This window comes from Molothrus aeneus, chromosome 3 (assembly GCF_037042795.1).
Source record: "Molothrus aeneus isolate 106 chromosome 3, BPBGC_Maene_1.0, whole genome shotgun sequence".
Classification (NCBI taxonomy): Eukaryota; Metazoa; Chordata; class Aves; order Passeriformes; family Icteridae; genus Molothrus; species Molothrus aeneus.
This window is the reverse complement of record NC_089648.1, coordinates 65,607,413-65,630,343: the sequence shown is the minus strand read 5'-3', so window position 1 is coordinate 65,630,343 and position 22,931 is coordinate 65,607,413. Positions and strand designations below refer to the sequence as shown.

Here is a 22,931-nt window from a genome sequence, read left to right as displayed (position 1 = left end):
ATTAAATTATAAATTAGAAATCAATGAGCAGATGTGTATAATGAATAATCGTACAGTACCTCTTTCAAATTTTTACAAGGGATCTTTCAATATCTGCTCCTACCCTACTGTTTCTAAATATATTCATGGAGTTGCAAGCTACACATAATTTTCCAAGCATGAAGAACTTTAGGGAACTCAGTGATTTCACTAAACAAAGTAAGTGACTTATATATCATCTCAACTTCCAAACTAAGCTAAGCTAAAAATCCTGGTATGCTTTGTTAAGTTTCAATTTTCTAAATAATCTTCACTTCTTTGTTGGTCAAGCCTAATAGCTCCTACTGAATAATGAAACTCATATTTGGCTACTGCCTATTTATCAGATTCAGATACAGGGGGTTTTCTTAAGTTGGATACATCAAGTTCATTATATATGTGCTTGTGCAATAATTAAATCAGACTCCTTGAAATTCTGCTAAAAGCATCACTTAGAGAAAGAAATGGCTAAAATATTTAGATTTGTTCTTTCTTCTAATTTGAATCCTCCAGAGGTATTAAATGCAGCTTGCTGAAACCCTAACTGGAAGTAATGTCCAGAGAAGGCATTGGGACCTCATGACCTTCCCCCTGGGATTCAGTCTTACCACACACCTGGGGTCACAGCATTTGAAGGCAATTATTTCACCATTGATGGGAAATTATTAGCTCTCTGATAGGTACCTTTCCCCCAAGAGCACTGTAATTTACATATGCAACTCATGAACCACAAAACCGATATTGTAGGACTATGCTGAGAAGTAGAGTCTCTTCTAGGCAGCATTTCAATGTATCCATACCCAAAATAATATTCGCTGTTTTGAAGTTGTGCTATCTTGCATCAGAGAAAGAAAAATAAAACATTGCAAAAGCTCACCAATAAAAGATGAAAAAAGATTAGAAAAGATGACTTGTAGATGTTGCAAAAGATGCAGTGATGTTAAATATCAAGAAATAAAAAATTGTTATAAGTCACTCTAAATTGTGTTTTCCCCCACAACTAAATTAAATATTATTTTTCTTATGTAATTAGCTCACTGTCATTCAACTACATATTAAAACTGTCTAAAATATCCTGTCTAAACATAATTTCCAGCTAGCTAAAAGGTGTATATTTTAAAGCTTAAAGGAGTTTGATTTCTGAGACTCTGCCCTAAATTTGTCATTATTTTTGTTTTCCTGACACAAAGAATACTGATAATCACCAAATTAAGATTTTTGTGTCTGTTTGCCTTCTTGGCAAAAATTAATGCATCTTCTAAAAGAATTGCTAGTGCCCTCAATTTTTTGTACCTCTGAACAAACAGATTTTTCAACACTAAATAAGTTTCTGAAAACAAACACACTGTATAGTTTTCCTATAACAACAATTTGTGGATAAAAGGACCTCAGCACTTGATAAGAAATGTAACTATAAGTAATGCAGAAAAGTATGTAGAAGAGTAGCAACCATTATCTAAAATATTTTTCCACATTCAAATCTTCCTCTGCTTTCAGAATATTATTATATATTCCACTGTTAATGGCTGGTTGCAAACAAATATTAAACCCCTGCTACACTATTTGTTTAAATATTATGCTGTGCTGTAGTAGCACCGTTTAAATCAACCGAGTTCATTCATTCCTAGCAAGCAAAGTGAATAAACAGCATCTATGTGTTTGGAGTCACACTGACCTAAATAATACTAAGATTACATCTATGGAAATGAGTTAAATTATAGTAGGGCATGAATTCATGCCCTGAAACTACTTTTTTTCCTAGAACATAATATTTCAGGGCAGGCCTTGACACTCTTTTGATCTTGGCTACTTGACCAGCTGTCTCCCAAGGGCCTCCCGGGCACAGCTAGGGCACTAGCCCAGCTCTGGGGCTTTTCCCAAGAGGCAGGCTAGATGCAGCCTGTGCTTGGGAGGCTAAGGGAGCTTAACCATATGGATGTGGCATTGCCTAGCTGGCCTCCAGGCTAGAGGGAGGCCTTGCATCATTCAATTTATTCATAAAAATTACAGGCAAGGAGCAGAAATGCAGCTGTAATAGGAAAAAACCCCAACCAAACAAACATGTAAACAACAAACATTCCCAATTAGTCTCCCAACAGTAAACATTCCCAATTAATCTCTCATAATTACTGGAATAAAAGAGACAAACCCTGACAAATCTGTTCTCTTGTGTCCCTGGGGGATAAACAGACGCGAGTGGCCAGCTTCTGCCTACCAGCGCGCTGGGGATCTGCGCTGCCTCTCCGTGCTGTGCTTCCCATACTGACCCAGTGCACTGGTGCTGCTACACAGCCGGCTCTGCAGGCAGCTGTCTGGCCCATAAGCACCACTTACTGACACGTGTCAGCTCACATAAACAACACCCATGCAGCTTAAGGTGCTCAAACACCACACTAAGTAAAGCAGATTTCTTTCTCCCAGCTGCGCACTAAGCTTTTAGCCACATTTTGAACGTACTTCCTGAGCCTATATATTGTTCAGCTGTAGGGCATTTTCCTCTTCAAAGTTTTTGAAAAGACACACTTAATTTCCCACTCACTGCTGTCTTTAGTTATGGCAAGGAAATGCTTGCTTTCCTCTTTCTTTCTCTTCACACCTGAAGTCTTCCTTAATGTATCAGCTGTATTACCAGGAATAAAATAATCAACCTCCACTAAGCAAGTACCTTTCAAAGAAATCACCCAGTTACCTTCCTAATTCTTCTACTTTGTCCATTAGCCTAAAACCATGATACAATGTCGTGTCTGCTCAAAAATGGGGCAGGGATTATTCTCCCCATCCAGAAAAATATTTGGAGCTTTTCAAATGCTTTTTTCTGAAGTTGAAAAAGTAAGTTTAAAATCCTCCAAATCTCAGAAGAAACGAATTTTTATTAGGGGCAGATCAAGAACCTTGTGTCAATATTTCAGGGACTTCTTTCAGATTTTTATTTTTTCCCATTTTCACAAGAAAATCACCTTATAGATGATTTTCTATATGAATGAAAATAAAAATGAAAAATATACCTTTTAATTAATATATTATCACAGTGCACAGAGAAAGCAGGAAAATATGTAATTTTTACAGACAGCTTAATTTTAAATTAACTTATATGTCAGGCAAACCTAAATTTCAAAGAAATTTGAGTCAGCTTCAAGTTTTACTTGAGACTTGACTGAAATATCATCAAAGACAAGACTTTTGTGATAAGAAGTTTTGATCCATTCTGAATTGACATTTGAAAATTGATTTTTAAAATTGAATACAGATTCTTTCAAAGTGGTGAATGACAGAGGCATTTTTCAGATATATTTGCTTTGTGTAAAAGAGAAATTGTTTGAAAGTTTAGAAAATATTTTTATCCCTTTCTCATCTTTCTCTTATTTTTCTAGTTGAAATACTTTCCTGCTTCGACAAAAAAAGAGTAGTGGAAAATAAAAGAAAATTACACACTATCATGAAAACTACTTATATACTTTCTGTTTCTGAAACAAACAAAGCAAAAGTTTCTAGTTTGTTTTGTTACAAAAGGAGAAATGACAAATCTTAATGACAGATAAATCTTTGCAATCCATTTTTGTTAAAGAAAATAATTTCTGTTCAAGGATAATGCTCACAAGTAAAGCTTCTGTCATGAAATTCATCCTTTGTTGTTCCTTGCTCTTAAGTTGTGGAAGGTGGAGGTGTACAAAAACCTCTGTGAGGCATCTGAACCATAAATAGTCCCTTTGTTTGCCAGGAAGGGAGCAAGGGCAGTTACAGCATTGTAGGTCCAAAATATAAGGGAGGGAAGAGCTCTTGCTTCGTGCTCACCTAAATCTACTTCACTGGCATGCAGGGAGCAGTCCTGAAGGAGCTACTGGGGAAGCAACCAGAGAAATGAAATATGTTTTCAGGCACATCAGAACAAAGGCCTGAGTTCCATTTTCTGCAGTTGCAGTTTGACTTTTTGAAGCCCATACCTTTTTTTTTTTGCCATACCTGAAAGAAGCGAATTTCACTCTTAGTTCAGAAAGCACTGAATACAACATGCTGAAAGAGCAGCTAGCAATGACATCAGTAACCAGAATTTTTTCATATGCAAACTGAGAATTTCTGATGCCAGGACAAATTTTTCACTACTTCTCCTCAAACCTTTTCTACCTCTGAGTGAAACTCCGTGGTTGGTAAAAAGCTTATCAGTCATATTTTCTTTTTCAGAATTATTTGCCAAAAAGATCATAATAGATTATTTTATGCAGATTCTGCATCATCACTCAGGAATGTAATTTTCCACCAGAAGACAAATAAAGACATGTTGTTTGACTATACTAATAGATTCTACATTGGCAGACTTTTTTCCTGCTGCAAATCTGGTTTACTTTAGATTTGAGATTAATCCTTTTACAAGAGGCAGGAATGTGAAATTATAAAGAGGAAGGATTTGCTGCCACTTCTGACATTATTTATACTTACATGGCACTTACAAAGGTAAGGGCATGCAGCAGCAAATTATCTAAAATATTTTTTCTCAGATCTTCCTTCTGACATCATGACAAAGTTAGCTCCACTCAATCTATTCAACAGTCTTTTCAGCATCAAAATTTTATATGAAAAAATGGTATATCTATTTACTGTATTAAATAAAATGCTGTATAAAATACTCCTCTGCTCCACTGTCATCTTCAGTTTACCTAAAAGTTCCACATTACATTCAGAGAAAATATTTTTCCAATTCTCCAGTATAAGACTGTAGTTGATTTTTCAAGTTTAAACAGGAAAACCTTGAATGTGATTGTAGGTGACACTAGCCTGTAGTTGGCAAAATATCTTTCAGATTCATGTTTTTCAGGACAAAATGTAATACTGGCTTCAGACACTGAAGTAAAGATTTATTTTGTTTTCTCTTTTTTCAGGATTTGAATACTTTTTGGTTTTTTTTTCTTTTCTTTGGTTGGTTGCTTTGTTGGTTGGGGGGGGTTTGCTGAGGGTTTTTTTTTGGTTGTTGTTTTTTGTTTGCTTGTTTTTTTTGTTGTGCTTTGACAGCACTGCCTCTTATTTGTAGCCTTGGGTTTAAAACATTCTGCAGGAGAACCATTGGACCCTACTGTTTTACCTTCAGGAAACAATTTAACCACTTTCAGCTATTTACTGTGCTGTCAAATCTTCCTCTGTAACTTCATGGTCAGACAGAACGAAGAACCAGCAAATCCCTGCTGGGATGAGGAAGTCAGTCAGTAACAAAGATTATACAGATCTGGATATTAAAAAAGTATATACGTATGCACATGTATACACACAGATAAATGTGTATACAAATGCACACAAAATCTGTTAGGGCCATCTGGATTTCCAGCATGGGAAATGGTTATTTTCTGGCTTTAGTCTTCTTTTGAGGCTCTCATCCTGTCGTTATGTCAGCTTTAGTTACTTCTCCCATGGCCAGAACACGTTAGGTAACTCAACTTTCATAATTTTATTTTTAAACTCAGTTGCACTTCTTTTATGTCTTACTTCTGTCTTAGGGATCTTTTCACAAAATAGTGCACTTTTCCCTCTCTTGAAAAAAAACCAAACCAACAACATAACACATCCTTATATATATATATTTTTACTTCATTTTGCTATGTCTTCACCATTTCCAAATTTGTTTCTAAGTTCATTCAGGGTTTTGCCAAACTCATTTTTGTCTTCATACCTGGCAAATGTCATGCCTTCTATAAAAGTAAGAGGAAAAATAAAAACAAACCTGTCTGCAAAGAATCCAGGATGAAGTGTAAATCCATTTCCCTTGATGTAAAGTGACTTATCTCTCAAGAGATGCCAGTTTTCTAAGGCTGTCAACACAGCTGCAATGTCATGTTGGAAGGGGAGGTTTTGATGTAAGTTGAATGTCCATCAGTTAGTGCAGAAAGTTTACACGCTGCCGAGCAAGCTTAAACACTTGTTGTAGAGGACAAATCCCTTATTTGCCATCTCATTTTTCACTTAATTCTACATAGAATTAATTCATTAATATTAATGTTGCATTTGCACACTCTAAAAGAAAACTAGCACATATATATGTATTATAAATCAGTTTATTAAGTCATTTTACCCATTATTTTTGGTAATTTGCAGACACTTTTTACCATTTTCTGCTGTAATGTAAAATCCTGTCATCCCTTGGTAGACTCTGAATATGTGTCTGCTATAATAGAGTCTAATAGCTTTATTTATGACAGTCCTTTGGAGACTCCAGCAACTGTGTGCAGTCAAGATTGTTCAAGCCATTATAATACAAGATTGTATTACAGTGATTTGAATGGATAAAAGTTCTTTCATTTCCAAAAGGGAAATAAATTGTTAGACACTGTTCTGTAATGTATGAGGACAAATGTGTTCCTTTAGTCCCCCAGACACAGAGCTGTATTTTCTCAAGCAACACTGTTGCAAAAAATAAAATGCCTAGGGACTAAGAGGGTTAGTGAACAAAAAGTACAGGAATTATCTATTTATTTATTTACTTATTTTGTAGCGTGAAACATTGTATATCAACTCAGGTAACTTAAAAATTCTTTGTTTGGGGATATTCAACAGTTTACCCATGGAGACATTCCTTCAATTTGTCTCCTTGAAAAATGCCTGAATCCAAGAGAATTGGCTATTAAAATCTACCTTGTGCAGTGTTAGTTCATTTTTATATGTAAAGTTCACTTTGCAGTAGTCCTTCATTATAAACGTCATCCCTCGCATCTTATCTACAAAAGTTCATTTTGGCTAGAAATATGAAAGAGTACAGCTGTGCAACCCATTTTAAAACAGTTAATTGCTTCCAGTACTTCTAAAGTATATAAAACATTAAAAGAAAAAGTAGCAATATTTAAAGATTTTCCCCTGAAAGTTAAATATAAAGCTGTGTGGTGCTGACAAAATTTTATAACCACAGATTTACGCATTTGAATAAACTTGGGAAAACTATTACCTCTCATGGTCATTGATCACAAAAGCATCTCTGTTCAACAAAATGTGATTAGGTCCCCTTGAGGTCAGCACATGCTTAAAGACTAATATTTATTTAAGGGTTTTGCTGATGTGAATCTTTCTGCAATTACCATTTCATCTGATTGTGTTAACAATGCACAGTAATGCTTGTTTGTTCAGGAAAAAAAAATTGTGCTTACAGACTTGTAATACTTGAGAGAGAGAGAGGGAGAGGGAGTGGACCTAACACAGTATTTATGCAACAGGATAGAAGTACATTTAAGTGCTATTGCTGTATTGGGCAAACCAAGAGCATAAATAACAGCGAAAAACACACAGTCCTGGTAGTAAGTGATGTCTGGCCATTTGCCTTAAAAGATTGAAATTTCTCTTCTTGATTTTTTTTTTTATTTTCCATGCATTTGTGCTCTGCACCCAAATGGAACTAAGGTAGTTTTTCTTGTATATCCATCTTTTTATTTAGTTTAGCCAGTAGCATATCATTTCAGTCTGCATGCTTTTCTAAGGAAGATCATTTTATCAAGGAAATGTCCTGGTTGCCATAAGAGAAAATTGAACACATACACACACAAATACACACACACACATATGTGAAAGCAAAGCACAGCTGAGACTAGACATAGTCCAGTGATTGATATTTTAAGTTGCACATGATACTCTTTCCTTGTTCTGTTGCACTGCATTTAGATATTGTATGGCTCTCCAGACATGCTATGCATAATTTTACATACCATCTGCTTTACATGCCAGGTTCCATATGTACAATGTATAACCTAAAACCAATATTTTGAATGATTTGAGCTACAGTGGAGGCTTTTGTTCTTAAATTGTTGAATAGAAGAATATAGTCCTAAATAAATTATCCGATGAATGTGTTCTGAGTCTAACAAACAATAATATTTATTTTGAAATTGTTCTTAAAGGTGTAGTAATGACAAATTTAGGTGACTTTCAAGAATCCCAGTAATGTTGCTTCTTAGATTCAAATACCAGGAGACCTGTAAATGCTTGCTACCGTTCACTTAACAGCCATAGCAATACAAGGGCATAAACGTGTTTCAGAGTCAGGCAAGGGACAGCAAAAATAATCTTGATATATTCGTCTGAATAAAGATGAACAGCATTTACTCCTCAAAACAGGATTAGGTTTATATAGCTGCTAAAAGTGACTAATGGTTATTCAGAATCATGTTCTGGAGTTTCCTGGTACTTCATTATCTGGCTTCATTGAACTCTGCCTTAAATACTCAGATCTTATAAAGTCTGTAGTTACAGGTAAGCCTAAAAAACCTAAATTTCTGTTTTGGAGATGCTGTCCACAGGATCTGTCTGAATGTCCATACATATCTTTGAAGAATAAGTACTACAACATGAAAATGAAAAAAAAACCAAAGAATTCCAAATAATGGCTTTCAGACAAACCCAAATATTTATTCAAATAATATCTTCATTTTTTGAACTGCTGACAGAAAGAAGAGGAGCATTGTTTTGGACCTTATAAAAAGTACCATCATCACACCCCGCCATACCGCTCAGTAAAAAAAATCCAAACCTCTTAATATTGAAGTAATTACCATATTTTTCACATTTGACTTGAAATAGAAATTTTGTCAATAAAAATAGGTTGTGGCATTACAACGTGTTCGCAAACAGCAGATAGATTGGAGAATAGAGGAAGCAACAAAGTAGCTCAAATAAAATTTTACTCCATGTAAAGTCCCATAAAATATGTACCCTCCACTTCCATATATGGCACATGATAAAAGAATCATTAGCATTCACAGGAAAATTAGAAAGAAACCTGAAATATGGCATTTTAAGAATGAAGTGTCTATCTTGCCTATGGATTTGCAAGGAGAAAAGAGATAATCAGTGAAGCATTTGTCCATTTTGCAGGGTTTTTTTCCCACTGTAACATGAACATCTTAATCTTTTTCACAGTTAAGTATTAGTGACACATTCAGTTCACTTCAATGACAATTCTACCAAATGCCTGCAAAAAAAGCTGCACAAGAGATGCAGCACTTCAAACTTTGCTTTTATATTTCCCTCTTAGCACAAAGTTGTACTTAAAAGGGAAACATCATTATTGGACCATAAATGAGAAAGGTTTTTTCTTCTTGTATTGTGTTAGTGGTGGAGGCTACAGGGGTGTCTTCTGTGAGAAGCTGCCAGAGGCTTCCCCGTGTCCTACAGAGCTGATGCCAGCTGGCTCCAAGATGGAGCTGCTGGACCTGCTGCTGACCAAGGCTGAGTACCATCAGCAATGGTGGCAGCACCTCTGGGACAACAGGTTTAAGAAGGGAGAAAAAAGACCCTGAGCAACAGAAATTGCAGCCAGAGAGAGGAGTGAGCAATAGAAACTGCATTCACAGAGAGGACTGAGAACATGTGAAAGCAACAGTTCTGCAGACACCAAGGTCAGTGAAGAGGGAATGTAAGATTGACCCCACTGCAAAACAACTAAATAAACTATTTAGTGCAATACAACAGAGGAGGTGCTCCAGGTGCCAGAGCAGAGATTCCCCTTCAGCCCCTGGTGCAGACCATGGGGAGAACAGCTGTGCCCCTGCAGCCCACGGAGCTCCATGGTAGAGCAGAGATCCACCTGCAGCCCTTGGAGGAGCCTGTTCCAGAGCAGGTGGATGCTCAGAGGAGGAATGACCCTTGGGAAGCTCATGCTGGAGCAGTTTCTGACAGGACCTGTGGCCCTGTGGAGGGAGGACTCCACACTGGAATAGTGTCCCTCTTTGGGGGACCCACGTGGGAACAGTCTGCACCTGAAAGTGGAAGGGCCCCACGCTGGAGCAGCCCATGAAGAACTGCAGCCCATGGGAGAATTTGTTGGAAAAGTTCATGACAGACCATCTCCCATGGGATGAACACCACACCAAAGCAGGAGAAGAGTGTGAGGAGTCCTCCTACTAAGAAGGAAGGAGTGGCAGAAACAACATGTGATGAACTGGCCACAACCCTTATTCCTTATCCCCCAGAACCATTGGCAGGGAGGAGGTAGATAATTAGGGTGTCAAGTCAAGCCTGAGACGAATGGAGGGGTGAGAGAGGGGGCTGAGAGGGGAAGGGGAAGGGTGGATGTTTAAGATTTAGCTTTTATTTCTTGTTTTTTCTACTCTGGTAATAAATTAAACAAATTTCCCCAATACGTATTTGTTTTGCATGTGACAGGAGCTGCTGAGTGATTCCCTTGTCTTTATCTCAACCCATGAGCTTTTTGTTACATTTTCTCTTCCTTGTTTGGCTGAGGAGGACATTGATAACACGGTTTTGGTGAATTCATGGCATCCAGCCAGGGCAACCCAGCAAAGCTATCACTGTAATAGTCACATTGTTCATGAGCATGGACATATTTCTGATACTTGATAGGTTTTTTGACCAAATTCAGTATGTAGGGATGCTTGGGGGTTTTTTCAACACTCAGATTTGGAAAAAAAATTAAAAATCACACTTTCATTTTTAAGACATTCCAAGGAGTTGAGAGTGGTTAGTCAGGTTACAGGAATAAGTCTAGCTTTTGCCATTTGAATATCAATATTTATATTTGGTGCTTCATTATATATCTGACTGCTCCCAATCTAAATACTGCACTGAACAGAGGATGTTCTGTGAACTAGATCTTCCATTTGCTAATGGAATTTTTTTTGGTATAAAATCTTCTTTGTAATGCATATGAATATGGGCATTTAAATTATTAATCAGAAGAATTCTTTCTTATTTGTATCTGTGCTGTGAAAGAGTTGGATAAAATGGGATAAAAAATTAATGTACATTTAGGTTTTTCTCCTCTCTAGAGGGAGGGAGTTCATGAGTTAAATGCTTATGCAACACCTTTCCTTACAAACTGTACTACAGTTCTCTTGTTACTTCTCTATTGAGCCTTTCTGGGCCCGATCCACAGGCCACTGAAGTCAATGAGAGCCCATCTAATTGTCTCTAACTGCTTCCAACTTTTTAGTGAGAAAAAAAGATATACTGGAAAAAGTATCAGTTACTAAGTAATATGTTATAATGTCTATGGGTAAAAAAATGGGATTCAGACCACTTGATTTCCAGCACATCAAGAAATCATTCCAGTATTCTCCAGTGAAAGAAATGGCAATGAAAATCTAGAAGACAATCCTGACCCTGCTAAAACTCTTTGGTTAGAGAGTTAGCTTCTAAGAGGAAGTTTCTTTGATACATCTCTTCTGCTTTGCCATCTCTCCATCCTCTGCCCAGTCCCTTTCATTCGGTATTGACCAACATTGCCTTCCTCTGAAGTCAATTGGGAGTTTTGCCATTGACTTCAATGGCGGAGTTATCATACCCAGGATGAAAAACACAGTGAGATCACAGTGAGATTGCCAAAGTACACACAGCAGAAGTAAGAAAAAAGATTTCAATGATTTACCAAAGTCCACTTAAAAACCACTGTGCGCTTTCATATGTGTTTCCCGCAAATCACACCAGGCAGTCTAGAAGAACAAAAAGCACGGTGTTCCGAGCATTTGGTAGCCGGAGCTGAGCCCCTGCCTGAGCGGAGTTAGCCGTGCGCAAACCCGAGCAGAGCGGAGCCACCCGCTAATTGATAGCAAACATCTTACAAACATTACGCTTCCCTAAGGGCCAAGCGTTTTCGCACCGGAGCCCTCTGCAGCGCAGGAGGACGGAGCACGCAGGACGGGGAGCGGGCAGGGAGCCGCGGGCACCCTCTCGCTGCGGTGCCGGGGCACCGGCCGGGGCTCCGCTCCGCTCCCCCGGTGCGCAGCACCTGGCTGCTCCTCTCCGCAGGTGAGGCGCCCGCCGGAGCTCCGTCCCCGTGTCCGATCGGTGCCACCGCGGCGCCCCAAACACCGGACGGCGCTAGCAGCCCCTACAGACGTGGCCAAACCCGAGGAGTAGCAGCGGGCAGTGCCCGGGGCGTACGGGGGGCACCGCGCCCTCCGTGCCCCGGTCCCAGCACGGCGCGGAGCAGAGCCGCCAAGGAGGGAGCCCCAAGCGCGGCAGGGCACCCTCCACACCTTACCCGCCCCCGGGGGACCCCGGCGAGGCGCGGAGCCCCGTACTCACCGCGGTGCTGCAGGCAGCAACCCGCAGCGCAGGCGAAGCGCCCCCGCCCCGGCCGGTGCCCGCTGCGGTGCACAGACCCCGTCCCTCGGCGCCCACATCCAAGCCCCGGTCGAGCAGCTAAAAGTCCTTCTGAGGAGCACACAGCGAGCCCCGCTGCCTCCTGCCTCGGATCGCTGTCACCTCCCCTCCCCTCACCCCCCGCCCTGCGCCCCCCCGGCGGGCGGCAGCAGTGTAAGCAGTCCCTCACCCCTCACATCACGCACCGGCAGAGGTGCCGGTCCTCGTCGCTACTTACCGGGCATCCTTCAGAGCGGCGGGCGGGCGGGAGCGAGGGAGGAGGAGGAGAGAGGGAGGGAGGGAGGGATTGAAGAAGGGAGGGAGGAAGGAGGGAGGGAGGGGGCTCCGGGCGGGCTGCGCGACGCTGCGCTGTGCTGTTCGGCAGCCTGGGCAGCTCGGCAGAGTCAGTGAGTGAGTGCCTCCGTGCGTGACTGCGTGTGCGTGTGTGCGCGATGCTGGACACAAGCGAAGGGAGACTCAGGCACGGAAGGGCGGCGGGGAGCGGCGGGGGAGATCAGGGGGCGCAGCCGGCTCATGGCCGGTGCCACCAGGTGCGGCCCAGCGCGCCCCCGGCCCCGCGGCCCCCAGCGCCCCGCAGCCGCGGCGGGAGCTGCCGGGGAACGGCTTGGGGGAGGCGCGCATCCTCCCCGCCGCCACACGCACCGCCGGGTGAATGGGGGGAGCGGGGGGAGGGATTAAAAAAAGGGTAATAAAAAAAGCCCAATCACTAGGGAGAAAAAAAGAGAAAAAACCGCAAAACTCTGTCTCTACTTCCCGGGCGAGGTTTGAGCCCCCCGCCCTGGAGCTGCGGTCCCGCGGCAGCGGTGCGCTCCCGCCGCGCCGGAGCCGTCACCGCCCGCGGCGCAGCACGGCAGAAGCTGCCGCTGCCGGTAGCGCCCAGCTGAGAGCCAGAGCCGCTCCCCGCGCACGCAGGAGCCTCCCTCTTTCCCTCCCTCCCTCCTTCCCTCCCTTTTTTCCATCCTTCCCTCCCTCTCCCTCTCCCAGTCCGCTAAGGCGGGCGACGCAGCCAGGTGCTGCCGGCTAGCCCTGCGGCCGAGGGAAGAGCCGGGCAGGGCCCTCCGCCGGCGCTGGCTCCTCCGCGGGAAGCGGCTGCGCCCCCGCAGGCACTAGGCTGGCGCTGGGACGCTGCCGCCGCCGGGACGCGGCTGAAGGGGCAGAAGCGAAGGGCGCGGAGGGGAAGGCGGCTGCCCCCAAGACCCTGCCGGCGGGGCCCCGAAGCGGAGGAATGAAGCATCAGCGGCGAGGGCCCGCCTCTGCCGGGCAGCGGTGCGGTGCCCCAGCGCATCCCTGCAAACGCCGCTCCCTCGCTCGGCTGCTCACCTCCCACCGAGCGGAGTGACCCGCTGGAGAGGACCGAGGACGGTGCATCATCACTGCTGGATGTTTTGGGGGAGGAGGGGGGAGCAAGCGGAGAAAGGAGGGAGGGCATGATTATAGGAATCGAATGGAAAGAGGGCAAAAAAAGCAACACGCACACTAAAAAAAGCCCATTCTCGGGAGAGAAATCAAAAATAGCCACAACAGCATTGAAAGTTGCTCGCTTAGTGATTTGCATTATAACGCTGCCGTTGCTGCTTGGCTCCTCCAACAGCGTGCGCAAAGAACATGCAATATGGGAGAGGGGGAGCTATGTACTTTTTCTGTGATCTCTTTCTTAAAAATCACCCAACCCAAACCAAAACCCAATCAATCACACCCCGCACACCCCACTCCTTTGATGGAGAGGTGGCTGCAGGTGGTGGTTTCGGAGTTCCGAAAGGAGTTTCCTGCGGAAAGGGCTGTGTGTAGAGGACCCGTGAAAGTGCTCCTCTGGGATTTTGGGCCCTGGAGTTTGGCAGCCCGGGGAGAGGGGGAGCCGGCGCTGCTGCCCGGCCGGAGGGATGCCAGGGAGTGTCCGGCGGCTGCTAACGGGGGCAGCGCCCTATCCCGGGGCACAGGGTGGCGGAGAGGCCCCTGCCTGCTTCCCTTCGCTCTTCCTGCTGTGCCATTCGAGAACAGTGATAAGTGGCTCTGTTTTCGGGGGCAACATAAAAAAATAAAATAAAATAAAATAAAATAAAATAAAATAAAATAAAATAAAATAAAATAAAATAAAATAAAATAAAATAAAATAAAATAAAATAAAATAAAATAAAATAAAATAAGTGGATAAAACCTAATTTTTATTTATCAACGGTTCATGCCTTGATTTAAAAAAATAGCACCAAATCTTAACCCAGATTATGCAGTGAAATGTATGGAGCTTGAGGCAGCATGGCTGTTTGCCAGACCTATGATCCATTAACCTCTTTAGCTCATTGTTGGCAGGCAACAATAGCACATGAAAAAATTCTTACATTTTAAAGACAAGCCATTTTCTTTTCATAGTAAACTCCCCTCTCCTATGCTGCAATTAAAAATAGAGTATCAACAATAAAAACTGTGAGAAAGAAATAATACTATGAGTTTTTCGCTACTTTGTGTCCATTTTATGGGCAAAAACATTGTACTATACTTAAGGCAATATGTATAAAGGTGGACAGAGGCATATTAAAAATTCTTATTTTATAAGAAGAATTTTGGATAATTTTTACCTTCATCACTGGATTAAATACTACTTAGACTGTCTAGAATTCAAAGTTTTAGTTCCAGTTCTCTTTATGGAGAGAAACCAAGCAAAACCATATGTAATCAAAATAAAAGTATGAAAAGAGGATATATAGGGTCTTTTTCTCCCTTTCATGTGTGGTAAATATATACACATATATGGTCTTTAATCAAAAACATTCTGTGTGAAGCTATATATTCATACATGAATGTTTGTGCATGTATACATGCTCTCTATATAACAATTATATAAATAACATATTTCAAAATAATTGAAAAATTAGAATAAATAGAGATAAAGCTACAAACACAGCTCTCAACATCCTGCTGAGTGCTATTAAAAAGAGCTACCACTTGGAGGAGAAGTCATAGAATCACTGATACAGAAAGAATATGAAAGTTATACCTTGCACCTTATTTTTCACACAAACAACTTAAGTTGTAGAAATACATCTGTAGAAAAAAATTAAAAGGAAGTATAGAATGTTTTCTGTGTTTCTCTTTTTTTGTGTAGGACATTAGGCTGTGATCCTAACAGCCAAAATATTTGTTTTGGAAAGTCTACATTGGAAAACCCTCCTACATTCAGAGAGGTTGAATCTGTCGCTGCTAAATCAGGCTGCGTCTCTGGGAATGGAGGATAGATAGTATGTGCAAAAGGGATGACTGATCACATGAGGACCTGGGGAAAAAAGAATGGGATATGTGTGGGAATGGGGAGAAGGACTAGCTGGGTGACAAGAGTGAATTCAAGAATGTTACAGAGGTACCTCTGTATGTTACAGAGGTAGCTGGGCCTGCAATCTCGTGTGGAGAAGGTAGCAGGAAAGAAGACCTTTATTCCTTTTGCCATGGTCAGTCTGTGCTGTAAAACACATCCTACTGCTCATTAGAAATGCAGAGTGTAAGATAACACGTACACCTTCTCAAGACCTCCACACACTGTTTCTAAATCCTCTGTGGTTTAGGAAAAGTCTTCTCAAATACACCAAACCTGAGATTCTGGGAAGTGATAAATGATCTGAGTTCATAGGACTCACCTGCTTTTGGAACGTTTTAGTGGTGTATTTTTTGTCACCTTAACAAGCTCCTCAGACATAGGCACCAAGCACCATTCTATCCTAGCCCAAGGAGAGAAAGGCCCAAGGCTCTTTATTTAATTCACAAAAATGTTGTCTTGATCCCATTTTCATTAAGATCAGTAATAAAATTAAGAAGTGACTGGTACATTAGCATAAAGTTCCGGGTGTGTGAGACTTCCTGGCTTCAAGAGCAGATCTAAGGGTTGGGAAAGTGTAAATCTACACCGTAGTGTCAAATTTAGGCTAAATTTCCACCTGTTGCAGCAAGAGTTGTCATAAATAGCCCCAAAATTAATGAATGATTACTTCTACTGTAGATAATATGTCAAATGATTGAAAGTAGATATATTCTAGATGTTTGCTTTTTTTTCTCTGTTCTCTTCACGAAATCCAGTATTTTCTCCTTACTTAAGAGCCATGTACTGTGGCAGGGAAGAGTTATATCACACACACTGGTCCATCTTTTCATATGTTGTGTAGGATAATCACATTGACATTAGCTCATGTAAAACTGTGAAGTGTCTGTCTATCCAAAATTCCCAACTTTCATGTGGTATAGAAGTAACAGGTATTCGGCAGCCAGAATTTTAAGGAAATAGAAAATTGAGACCTCTATTCTTTAATAAAGCTCTGTTTGTTTCTTTTGTATATTTTTCTACTGCAAAGCCTATTATCCAACAGCTTTACTGTATTCATTTTCAGTACTCTAACTTGAAGAAGTATGTACCATTATTACAAACAGGCATTGATAATAAATAACAAGCAAAATTTGTCTCTGCAAAATTAGATAAAAATGACAAGACTAAAATGCCCTTTATTACACTTTCTGTATGGCTGCATTGGTTTGCAATCTCATTAACAACTTGAAACCAAGTGAGGTTTTGACACTCAAGAGGATTTTCTAAGAAAGTCAAAATGTCAGAGAAAGTGTTTAGATTGGTACAGGATGTCTACTCCTCTATATATAACACTATGGAACCAAGATTTTTAGTTTAAAATTCAAGTTTCACTAATAGTTCTGGGAATTGGACTAGAGCGTTTCTTTACTTTTTAAACATCTGGTCTGTCATAAATGTATGTTTTATGTAATTGTCTCCCAAATTTTAAAACTTGCTTTCTGTTCCATGTGAAATGCCTCATATGCCAACTTTTTTTTTAACTTATGGCAGGCTGACTTACTTTTTGGAAAAAAAAGTTCTTTTCAAAAACTTTTTAAAAACTTAAGGTTTTTAAGAATCCCATAGGATTATGTAAACTTGTGCATTAAAATAATAGATTTCTTAGAATTTATAACCAATGTACATCTATTAGGTTGGAATTTGCCTTCATAACCCATTAAAAACATGCTTCACTGAATCAGTAAATACTATATGTTTGAGCTGTCTGCATATTATTGACTTTTCTGGTTTCTGCAAAGCATTACCTCAGAAGTCCCTTCCCCCCTTTGTTTTCATACCAGAAAAATCAATTCAAATCTTAGATATACAAAGCAACAAAGGTAATCTAACCTTGATATATTTTAGAATTTATACAATCTCCTTCTTTATTTTGTTGAAGCTCTGCTTTGCAGGCTTATCTTCAGCACCTGAGAGTTTTGACAACTCTTTCTGAATATATAGGAAAACATACTAAACAATAATAGGCTGAGAGGCAGCTTATTTAAAATCGTAGGAGAATGTGACTAGCATGTTAAGGAGAGACTTTCATTTTGGGGGAAATAAATTCAAAGATACTAGGCTTAGAATCAAATTCTGCCTTCAAATGTCCATGCATGATTCCCTTTAGGAGGAAAAAAAGATTATATGCAAAGACATAACATTAATTTTAGTGGAAGATCTATGGGTATGTGCAGAGCTATTTGGTCATTGGGCACCCACACTAGGCATCATTTTCACAGAGTTTTGTGATGTTTTTTCTACTTTGTTCAGTTAAAAACTAACATACAAGGCCTACTGACTCTTGTTTTCCATTCAAATAAGTATTGACAGAACAGCTGAGGTTTGCACATAAGTGGAATAATTCTCAACTAATTTTTTGTCCACTCCATGTTTCTTCCTGACACTTACACTTCTTCCAGCTTACTGTAAGTTGCTAAACTTCAGTGATTCAACCTGAAATTCTGTGCACTGAAGTTCTGCCTCAGGCTGCACGTTTTTAGCCCACCCAACCAAAATGGCTCAGCTATACCTGAGAATGAGATTGAGGAAGAATATTTTGTTATATTTCTTGGTAATATATCCATTTCAAGGCCTATTTTTTTAAGAATTCTAGCACCTTCAGGTAATGGAGAAGAGACTTACAGTTGGCAGGATTTAGTTGAGGATGACTTGGTATCTCCATGAAAATTCATTTACAGTTTTCCAGTTCATGAACATTTGGAAGCTTAGTTGACACAGGTGAAATAGTGGTTTGTTAGGGATATGCAATTTAATGCATATGTTTAGCTATTCTCCACCAAGGTACATTCAGAAATGGTCTGGAATTATATCTCCCAATGCTATTGCTCTTAAGCAAGAGGGTCTGTTTTTCTCCGCTCTTAATTTTGTGTAGAGCCCAAGATGCACTGACAAGTAGGCTGTTTCAGTGTTTCTGGAATGAAAGCCATCTTCCCTGGATTTCTTGGGACTGGGAAGCTGGCAAGGATGAAGTGACAGGGACTTCAAGGGTAAAAAGTATGGGAAAAAGTTCTGAGACCTGTGAGGAAGTGGTAAGGAAGAGACTGAATTCAGATGACTAACTGCTAGGTGCAGAAAAGGAGCATGGGAAGACACAAGGGATCTGCCTGTGTGGCAGTCAGATGGGAAAACTATGTGAGAAGCTTAAAATTTTGGATATGCTGACAAGGAAGAAAAAGAAATCAAAATACTGAAGACCGTATCTGGCTAAGTGAAAAGTCAGGTGGAAAAAAGCCAGTGAAGATGTGAAGATGTGAATGAAGTCACAGAAGTGGGGGAGAGAGAGAGAGAGAACTGGAATAAGACATAAAAGCAGAAAAAGAGACAGAAAAGTCTGTAGTACTGGAGCATACTGCCATGCAGATCTTGGAAATGAACTAGCCATCCCAAAACTCAGCATTTTACTGTTATCAATAATTATCTGTGAAAGCTGTTGGCAAAGTGTGCCCCTCAGTCTCCTCTGGTGCAGCTCCACACAAGAGGTGACCATCTGTTGCCATTGTCAGGCCTGACAGCAGCTCTACATGCAGAAACATACCCTGCAGGTCTAAGCTTCCCAACCTCAATGATGAATCTTCTTGGTGTCAGGCCACTTTTTGAGATACTTGTGTTCATTCTTCTTTGAAAAGTAGAAAAGACACAGAAAATGGAAAAGAAGAGAAAGAGAAGGAGGAAAATGAAAGGGAAGAATGGAACCCCTTAATTCTTATTGCAGTAAAATGATGCTGTCATGTGTTAGGCAACGTTAGAACTAAGATTGCCTTTACTAACTCTACTTAACTTCTTCCCTATTTGTGGATATACATTATAACACAGTTTAAAATTGCAAAAACATACTGTTTCATCTTTCATCAACACTGGATATCACTGCAAAAGATAAGTCCTGCTTAGTGGCTAAGCACCTTTATTTTATTTTCATTGACTTTTGGGCAAATCGGACACTTTTTACCAATTTATTTAAACTCTATTGAGAAAATGTATTAATTGCCTTTTCAAAAGATTTTCTATGAAACCAGTCAATATGACATCTGCATGCCTCACAAATTATTAATTTACTTTACAGCGCTTCCACCATTCCCATTGCAGAGATGAAACTGAGACATAACCAATTAAAGAATGAGTATCCACCACTTTTGAGTGTATATATAAATTATCTAGAAATTTTCATTTTACTCTCTGAAAGGTTACTGTGTGCTCTCTTCAGCTGAGAGGGGAGCACTTCTACAAATGAGACACAGCCTTTGAAGTAGGGCATTCAAAATCAAAATAGCTTTTGAGAGGTAAATGACCAGCTAATTTTTAGTGAATTTTCTAGCTTATCACTAGAATTTTCTAGCACTGCAAGGGGATAATATCCTGCATTTCATGTCACAATTCAAATGGTTTAAGAATGAAACATTGAATTGAAATGCATACTGAAACTTCTTTCACTGTATATGGGCCAAAAATAGCAATAGTAATAAAAGGCAGTGAGAACAAAGATGACAGCATTGTTACAAAACTCATCTCACTTTGTTCCCAGAGGTGAGGATGAGAAGTTCTGCAGAAAAAATTAAGATATTTTCACAATCTGTGTGCAAGCTACCCTGGAACCCACTTATGCTTAAGACTGAGGTCATGACTGAGTGTAGGTTCTTCAAGCATAGTGAAACTCTAAATCCCAGAATAATATGTTACTGAAAAGTTTGCTGAACATTTATTTCTGAGCCAAACTGGAAAAGTTTGTCTACTGTCTAGAAGTGCCTGTAAATTTTCCAGCTTTGAAATTGACAGCTTACTTCCCTTTTGGTGCTGTGATCTCATTTTTTTTGAACACTTAAGATATTGCACTTATAGGAGGAGAAAGGATCCAAGCAGAGCTAGAGGAGAGGGAAATTGCTCAGAATTAGTGGGGGCTGGAAGCATTTCCTTCTCTTTTGACATTTTCTAACAACAATGCCAGGATAACCTTTCCTGTTTTCTGGTTTGGAACAAGCATTGAAGAAAAAGTAAAATTGTCAATTTCTCTCTTTATTGTCCACAATAAGAAAATTCTCTTGCTAAATTATGTCTTCAGGGGATTTTAATGGGACATAAAATGTTACAGTTATTTTCATACCCATTTTTGAAGGAACCTGGAGACCAAATCCATTTACCTTAACAAGGATTGATTGATACACAATAGGAAGGGGGGAGGGGTGTCAATTTCTTTGCTAACACTCACATGTGGGAACTTCTATTTGTAAAAATCACCCAGTGACTATTTCCTCTGAATTGATATCTTTTTGGTTAATATTTTTTTGGCAAGGAGTTGCTTTGCTAGATAAAAAAATCATCTGATTATTCCGTAGTCCAAAACCAGGTTAGTTAAGGTCAGGCTTCTGGAGAATAAAGTTGAAAGCTCTGGTTTTTTCACCATGTCTGTAATCATCAGCAGTTTTCTGAGTTACCAGTTCTTTTGAAGCCCTACTACAGACTGCTACTCTGACCTTTGACTGATCCAGGTGCCTGCTTGAATCCACACATCTCCTTCACAGTGGAGAGGTGCTGCAGAAATGAAGCCTCTGCTCTTCTCCACAGAATTCAGAAAATGCATCATGCACATCTTGGCACGCTCTCGTGGCTGCTGTGTTTTCCTCCTTGAACTGTTGATCCACAACAAGCTTTGGACAATGGAAACAGCTGAATTTCTTTAACTCAGACCCTAATTTCTGGAAGAAAAACCAGTAAATATATACAAGTATGTGTTGAATAACATATTTTGAGTACTGCCCGTGAGCGTGACTGTTTACTGACATATTGAACAGTTTTTTTTGGGAACAAATATATACACTTATAACCACATGCTTAGTAAATTTACATTGTAGCTGGCAAAACTAGAGAAAGATAAGTGGCAACTGTATTGCAGGTGACATCATATAAAGTGGGCAAAGTCCTTCTAGATTCCATATTTAGAAGCTGATGTACAAATTAATTTGAATCTTTCAGGTCCAGCTTTGGTAATCTGACTTTTTCTTTTATTCAATTTTTTTTTTAATGAGACACACATCAATAAATGGGTTCAGTCTCAATATATTTAGGTATTATGGAACCATTTATTACACTTTGAGAGTCACTTAGAAGCACTGATGCACGTGAAGTCTTTCTGGTGAGAGTGGAAGGGACATGTGCCATGTATCTCATTTCCCTCCTTGCTCAAGCAAATGCCAAATAATCCCATTCATAAGAGGCTACAAATAACTCTTTCAAAATCTTTCTTTGTATGTAATATAACTGAAAAAACCACTGTGAAATTTGCTTGGTGTAATGGCTAGAAGCTTTTTCAATTTCCACTTCAGCACATTTATGTCCACCTAGAAAGTTCTCTGTTTCAGTATTATGATTTAATGAGCTCTTTCTTCTTTATTCACTGACATATTTATAGACCTCAATCACCTCCCTATCCGCTTCATTTTTCTATGTATTTTCATACCAGAAAACCATTTGCAGGGTCATCATTAAAACTGATCCTTTTCTCCTGTTTTCTCTCTACCTTCTCTCTACATTTTCTCTCTCAAGGTTACCTGCCTGGCTAGAAATCTCAATGCTGGATTGCACTTGAGGTTTAACCAGGGCCTAGTACAATGATACCAGTGCTTGCCTGTCTCTGACAGATTCACCTTTTGCAACAAGTTTTCAGTTTCTGTTTGAGATTTTTATGCTGCATCACACTGTCAGTTCATTCATTGAGAAACTGACTGTCACATCCCATTTCTACAAAACATTTCCATCTGATAGCCTCCAGCATATCAGAGAACTTTTTATTATTATCTCCATGTGCATGACCTTGCATTTCAATCTACTCCTATTTCTGTTCATCTACATCTTTTGGTATTCACTTCTGATCTCCTCTGTCCTACCTTCCACGTGCATGGCTAACATTATGGATCTAAACCTGTGCCTGATTGAAAGCAATAAACCAGATGAGTTCCTGGAATGCATTCTGCAGAACTCAACTAGGAACCACCTTGATAATATTTTCTGAAACCTTTGTATGCTGCTCTCCCTTAAAAATATGTCTTTGCCAATTTTACAATGTCTATCTTAATTGTAATCCTTTTTTCCAGATATATTAATAATATGTCGTGTGGTCCAATACCAAATATATCTAGCCAATGACTTAATAGAAAAATCCACTACAACATCGGGGGAAAAAACGCTATCTTGTCAAATAAATACACAGATAAGGAAAAAATCTTATAATATTTCTTTAGGAGACAAGGAATGGTTGTCATATTTTTTTATTGCTATGAGAATGCTATTTCAGCTGCTTGGAAAAAAACCCCAACAAATAAATCACCAGATCTATTTGTGGCTGCTTAAATATTCATATAAAACTCTACTACCTGGATTCTAGAATAGATAAATACTTAATGATATGTGGTATTTTATGAAATCAAGGTGATCGTTTCTAGTTTTCTCTCTGCAAATGACTGTAGCTTTCTCAAAAACTTACCTTTTGAGC

The 22,931-nt window shown here is 40.0% G+C and overlaps 1 protein-coding gene across 2 annotated transcripts in view; it reads right to left on the bottom strand.

Annotated features, from left to right (window-relative positions):
• Positions 1–12,578, bottom strand: part of HS3ST5 (heparan sulfate-glucosamine 3-sulfotransferase 5) — a 192,459-nt gene extending 179,881 nt beyond the window's left edge. Inside the window, exon 1 of one of the 2 annotated variants that reach the window (XM_066545801.1) lies at positions 12,323–12,578. The gene's annotated coding sequence lies outside the window, so the exon portion shown is untranslated. Of the gene's footprint in view, positions 1–12,027; positions 12,100–12,322 lie in introns of those variants that run through there. The other variant, XM_066545802.1, reaches the window with a different exon arrangement.
• Positions 12,579–22,931: the final 10,353 nt, after the last annotated feature.